Source organism: Cryptomeria japonica, chromosome 3, assembly GCF_030272615.1.
Source record: "Cryptomeria japonica chromosome 3, Sugi_1.0, whole genome shotgun sequence".
Classification (NCBI taxonomy): Eukaryota; Viridiplantae; Streptophyta; class Pinopsida; order Cupressales; family Cupressaceae; genus Cryptomeria; species Cryptomeria japonica.
The window spans coordinates 706,777,827-706,784,935 of record NC_081407.1 but is presented as its reverse complement, the minus strand read 5'-3'; positions in this window follow the sequence as shown (position 1 = coordinate 706,784,935).

Sequence of the window (7,109 nt, the reverse complement as noted above, 5' to 3'; positions counted from 1 at the left end):
GAGTAGTCTAATGTTCCTCCCATTTTCTCTAAGGGGAACAAGGGAGTGTTGAAGTTCCCCATAAAAATCCAATGAGGACCTCGGTTAAGATTCTAGTGATCAATCAAAGAGCACCATAATTCTCATCTCTGAACAATATTGTTAGGAGCATAAACATTAGTGAGTCTCCAAGTTTTGTTAGGGGTATTATTCTCAAAATCAATACAGTGGTAATTTTTATCCTAAACAACTAGAGATCTCCTAAGACTATTCGGTCTCCAAAGGACAACAAGTCCACCGAATGCACTATCATCACTCATGGAAATTGAGTGGGAAAAGGGTCAAATGAAGTTACACACCTTCAAACAAGAATTAGAACACATCTTAGTTTCCTACAAAAGAAAAAAATACGGTTTTATCTTTAACTAGATTCTTGACCAGAATCTGCTTATGGGGCCCATTTAGACCCCTAACATTCTAGGAGAGAATAATCATTTATTATGCTTCTAAGAGAAAAAATGCTTCAAGGTACCTTGACAACCATTAGCCACATCCTTGGTGGCACTATTTTGCCTCACATCCTTTAAGGATTTTTTTGCAACTCATAATCCCTACCCTCATCTGCAATCTTTTTCCCTCTAGGTGAGGGTACTTGACTGCCAAAGATTCATCCATTATATGGGGTTGGGTTATTGAAAACCGAAGACATTGGAGTTGTGAAAGGAGTAGCCATAGAAAAACTCATGGTGTCTTCAGGGGGATACCCCATAGAGGGGACACTAGCAAAGGGGTCTCTAGAGCTACCATCTTATCAAAAGGAGGGGAGTTATTATTGTGGGAGGGAAGAAATGGGACAATGGCCATCTCGAAGAGGGAGGTGGAATCATCACCGATCCATTCAAAGGAACCTCTTCCATGGCCTATTCTCCCATGGTGAGTGGGAGAAAAACCTCCAATGCAACCTCCAGGGGAAAACATTATTGTCCTGCATGGTAGTATCATGGACCAATCGAATGTATGCCTTCATTTTCACTTGTGGATCCAAACCAGTGTTGACTACAACTAGGACATGTGAAGACAAGTTGACATCTAGAGGGACCCACCTTGACACAGACAAGGAAGGGGGCAAAATATTTCCTTTCTCTTAGACTATTTGTATTTTTTATTATATTGTGAGTTATGTGTTTTAGCAGTAAATAGTCTCTACATCAGTTCACCAAAATGAAATATATGAAAAGTTATCTTGGAATACTCAATATAATAACTTTAAGATAAAGTATTTTTCAAACATATTATTGAGAATAAGAACAAGAACCTAAGGCTCCTATTATCAAGGGAGAGATTAGGTTGTTGAATGCTCAATATTTCTTAGAGTTGTGAAGATTAGGATTGCAAAATGTGTGTAAATGAACTATTGTAATAATACTTAAATCACTATGTGTGAAAAAAATATAAGAAATAAAGATTGAAAATACAACACACAAAGGTTGATACAAAGAACAACCTAGAAATGAAATCTAGAGTTAATTGTGAAAGACACAAGTATTTGGTGCCTTTGTTTGATAAATGTGGATTCTCAAGGGACAACCAAATTTGGAATGAGGAACGTCTATACATTTGTCTGTTGAAAATATGTGTCAAGTTGGCATGATAGGGGCCTTAAGTGCTTGAATTCTGAAGTTTTTCTCTATTTGAAATGTAGAAATATTTCTCTTTGTTTTCTCTACCTTCTTATAGCTCCTCGCAGTCGAATGTGAACCTGCACACATGGAAAATGGGAAAAATGTTTTTTCTATATAAGGGCTTGCCTTAGTCAAAACTTTTATTGGTGTTTTCACCTCCATAAAAACAATGATGAGTTAGTGTGTGTGCCCTTACAAGGACATAGGCTAAATCGATCAGAAATATTGAAATGACAAGATTATCTTAGATATGAAACCCACTTAAGTGTTAGGCCCAATATAGAAAGCTAATGTACTGAGAGGGGAGGGGTGAATTAGTACTCCAAAACTTTTCTTTGATAATAACCTTATTGTTATGCATAAATAGAATAGTGCAGTAACATAAACTAAAACTAAAATCAACAAATAACAATCATACATGATTCACTCCATAACACATATATTTTGGTCACGCAGAAACTCTTCGTTAGATAGAAAAATTGCGGTGGGGATGGCACCCACAACTTCACTACTGCAATAATAAAGAATGCTCGGTTAGAGCTACATTTAGCTATATCTGATAGCTTACCCTGTTAGGAGTATCAAGATCAGTTAGATCTACCTTACTAAAGGATTTTTATAGCACTATATAAGTGTAGCACCTGGTTAAAGGATTTACAATTTATAGACTTGGTTAGAGTCTTTTACCCTGTTAAAGGTTTCTCTTACAACTTCAATATTACAATAAAATCATTACAAATATCTACAACTTTACATCTGAAATGCTAAAGCAGATTCTATGTGCTCTGAATAAGATTACCTAGCTTGTAGCATACCTCGGTAACCCATAATGAAACTCGGTAAACCCTTATGTTTACTCTGTTCTTCTATTGTTCACTGATAACCTTCTCGATAACCTCTCTATGTCTCTGTAACAGTCTTCCTTCATGTATACACTCTGTTATCTCATTGCATATCATATCTAACCCTAGAATCATGCTATATAAATAGATCTCTTACAACGGTGATCTGATTCATTGCTTCGATCTTACAAAAAGATTCTTTGAATGAATAACTAAACAAAATATCTCATTGGTTAGATTGACCTTGTAATCATACACAATCTCCTAGTGCAATTTCCAATGCAAAAATGGTTAGATGTGCCTCGATCTTGTAACACGTTTTCATGTGCATGTCCAGGTTCAATGTATCTGGTAAAACATTTCACTCAGTGAATATCAACTCGGTGAGTTAACTTTACCACTCGGTAGCCATGAAACTTTACTCAGTAAATAGCTCGATGAATACTGTGTTCTGTGACTGCTTTCTTCTATAACTGACTAGACTATTCATACCGACTTCTCTGAGTGTACTGACTGCATGATTCAGTAATACTAACCGGCTAGAATATAGTATGACTTTGGATATGAAACTAATGGCAATTTGATAAGTAATAACAATCTCCCCTTTTGACATTAGTTGAGATGTTTGACAAAAACTACTTACAAAGTCATAACTCGAAAACTCTATACTTGACAAAATGACTATACTTGACAATATGTACAATAGTCAATAATATATGCAAATATACTCCCCTTACCATTATTCTTTACATAACTCTGAATTTTGCATGTTCGGTTCTATTCTATACTTGTGTGCTCTGAATGCTCTGTATATTCTGCTTGGTATACTCCCCTTGTATACAATACTCAAAATTGTGTTATCAAAGTTGTATTACTCTCCAAGTGTAGAATTACTCCCCCTTTGCTGGGCTTTCCTCTATGTAGTATCATAATATTACTCCCCCTTTTTTCACAAACATTAAAAAATTAATTTCCATCTGGAGGTGGTAACTAATAAAAAATAGTCTTATACTTGGTCTGAGCGTCGGTGAGGGCGACTGGGAGTGAGTCCTTGAGACTTTCCATTAAGAAGTTCTGAGCTTGAATATCAGATAAGAGTGCTTCCCTCTTGTGTAGTTGATAAGCTTTTAGCTCGGTTGAGCTGCTCCTGTACTGATGAGAGATGAGGAAGGAATAATGTTTGAAGGGTCATTATATCCATCCTAATTTTATTTTCTTCATTCCTTAGTTCTAACTGTCGAGCCATGAGCTATTGTAGCTTTTTGTAAAATTTTTGAACTGAATTAGGCTCAGTTGTCAACTTAGATGAGAGATCGGTGATCTCTTTCTCAATTGCATCAGTTTTATTTTTGATGTCTTTAATAAATAAAGAAAATGTACACAATTTCTGGAATAAATAAAGAATGTGCTTGAGTTGAGGGACAACTCAGCAATGAATTTGACAAGTTTTACCTTGCCAAAAGAAATTGATTTTTGTACTTCCTCTATCATTTTTGCTGTAAGATCTTTATCCTTGAGCTTGCTTAGGTACTCAGATGCATCAACTCTAGATGTTTCAATCTGATTAAGGAGTTCATCCAACTGAATATGGATGGCTGCATCGGTTGACACTATTGCTGATGGTAGCATTTCTGTGAGTAGTGTCCTAACCTTTTGAAGTACTTTATTCTTTTTTTGTATGGCCAGTTGCTTCTCCTGTTCAGCCTTTGCTTTGCATAGTTCTCCAAATTCAGTGAGTGCTTTCCCTTTCAATTTGGAAATGTCTACATTGGGCAACACGATCGGTTTAGATAAGTCAAATTTAAAGCCATGCTTTCTCACCTTCTTCTCTTTTCCTTTGGTCTGTGGCACTAAGACAAGTGCTTGTGAGGCTTGCTATCCCTCGGTAGGTTGCTCGGTAGATGCATCACTTTGGTCTATTCCTGTAGCAGTTGTAGTGTCTTTGGTTGGTTTGGTGCTAGGAGTCTTAGCTATAATATTTGCAGTGCTTGTCTGTGCTTGAGATGTCTTATCTTTGGTTATGTTTGCTGCAGCTTCAGATTTGTTACTTGTATCTTCTGCAGCTTTAGATTTGTTACCTTCGGTAACTTTCTCAGTGTCCTTGGGAGCTTCGGTTGAGGCTGGTGGCTTCACTGGTGGATAAGGTTGAACTTGTTCTAAGATAGATTCACTAGAGACAAGTTTTGCATAAGTGGTGCCTTCAATCATTTCCTGCTCCGGTGCTACTTCATCCATTACATCTTCATCAATTGTATAGTGTCAATTGGGTCTGGACCTTGCTCGGTGACATCAACAATTTCAATTTTAGATTGCTCACCAACATCCTTTTGTTTGAAGATCTCCTGCCACTTGGCTTTAGTCTCATTTTCCACATCAATATATAGCCCATTCATTAATTTTAAGGCTCTCTGTTTCACAAGAAATTTTGAATTGTATGTGATCAGATGCTCCTTAATTTCAGCTACGGATATGTCAGGAAATAAATGGACTAGACTTCTTTCTCTTTTTTGTCTCTCTGAATCCATTGCATGTTTCCATCTGTTATCAATATGTGAGTAGAGTTCACTTGGAAGTGACTTTGCTAGTTCTAATGGTGCTAACCAAAACTTCAGAAGTGTACATATGATAGCTTCTTCAATCTGTCATTTCTCATCATTATTCCTAGACTCATACTTAACATATCTGAATCCTGCAAATCCACCATATTCTTTAAGATTGGCAAAAAAAATATCAACACTGTGAATGTTTACCTTTTTGCTTTTCACAATCTAGAATTTGTTTGCATCATTAGACTCTGTATCACTTGACTCTTTTGCCAAAATGAGTCTCCGAGTAGATTTCTTGTAAGTCTTAGTTACCTTAGGAATGACAACAGTCTTTTGTTTCTTGCTCGGTGATGCAGCTAATGCTCTGGTGTTGGGTCTCTTTGTTGGTGGAGTCGGTAGGGCCTTTGTGATGTCCTGTTTCTTTCTTTTTAGAACATTTCCCTTTGGCAACTCTATGCTCAATGTTATTGCAGCCTCCTATGCTTCTGATTCTTCCTTGATTATGGCAAGATTGCCTTTGATAGGTGTGGAGGAGGATTCTTCTCCGAATTTCTCAGATAAAGCCTTTATCATCTTTGTAGCTTTTCTTGTAGCCTTAGGAACTACAATGCTCATTTTTACTTTCTCCTTCACCTCTTCATAGGTTCCATACCTTAGTTCAGTTGCATGCCTTGGTAGTGATAAATAGGATCAATTTGTTACTGTGTGATATCATAATCAATTTCATAACCCATTGGTTGCAATGATTGAATCCTCGGTTCAACAACATTTACATAGCAATAATCAGTGTCGACTTCAAAACATATATTGTCCTTGTATTTTTTGACCAGTTGTGGTGGGATCCTATACCTGTTGTGCATTTTCTCTTGGAATTTGCTAAAGTAATCATCCATGATATCATTAAAGTTATCTCCTAACTTCTTGATGTAATCATTGATCTAATGGGTGATAGGTCGGTGTAGCTCCCATACTACTTTACCGACTGAGGGAAAGAACTTCTCAAAATAGAAAAACATACATACAAGTAGTGAACCGAACTTTAGTGTGTTTGCTGAGTTGTTCTTCTTCAGCTTCCTTACTGTGTTCAAGTTCTCAAACAAGTTCTTTAGTAGCACTTCACATAAGTCTACTTTCATTCCCTTCTTTACTATTTTGTAGGCTAGGTCCACTGCAGCACATGGTACACTATTTTCCCTTGCAGATTGGAAGAAATAGTAACCAATAACTCTGATTGCAAATTTTAGTTCAGCATCAGTGACATTATTTAATTTTAGTCCTCAGTAATTGGATTCCACTCCGGTTAGACTAATTAGCTCCTTTTGTAATATCATTTTCTGAGCACGAGCATGATCATAGATGGGATATCTGGTGATCAGGTGAATGACTTCCTTTGTGATCTTGAATGGTTGCTCTTGTAGCCACATGAAATCATCATGTACTCTTCTCAATACAAACTTAACCCATTGGGGTTTGAACACACGAGGATAGACTAGGGCTTCAGTTAATCCCTTGATTCTGATATGCTCAAATTTACTATCCAGTTTGCCATCAGTGGATAGTTCATCATATGTGTCACTAATCTCTACATGACCGAGTTCCTCAACATGGCATTTGGTAAAGAATCTAACATCTTCTACCAACAAGACTCGATCTGGGATGAGTGAAAATGCAGTTTTATCATCCGGTTTTGAGGCAACTTTAGGAGTTAGGGAATATTTCAGCGAGGGCTTCTCCACATTTTGGACAGCTACAAGGTCTTGGATCTTGGGCACCATGGTAGATCTTGGGTAAAATTCGACAAGTTATCCTTAGGGTTTACAAGTGACTGAATCTTCACACTCAGTAGACAATAGCAATTTGACTAGATTGGAAACTAGCTAAATAGTGTGAATAGATTGATGTAAATACCTCAAAATTCACTCTGAATGAAGTTTGATCACTTTGATTCTCTCTGCTCTGCTTCTCAAAAACTTGGGTGAATGAAAATGACCATGAAAACACTTAAGTACTCAAAAATACCTTATCGGGCTCCGTGCAAGTTAGGTCAAGATATTAAATGC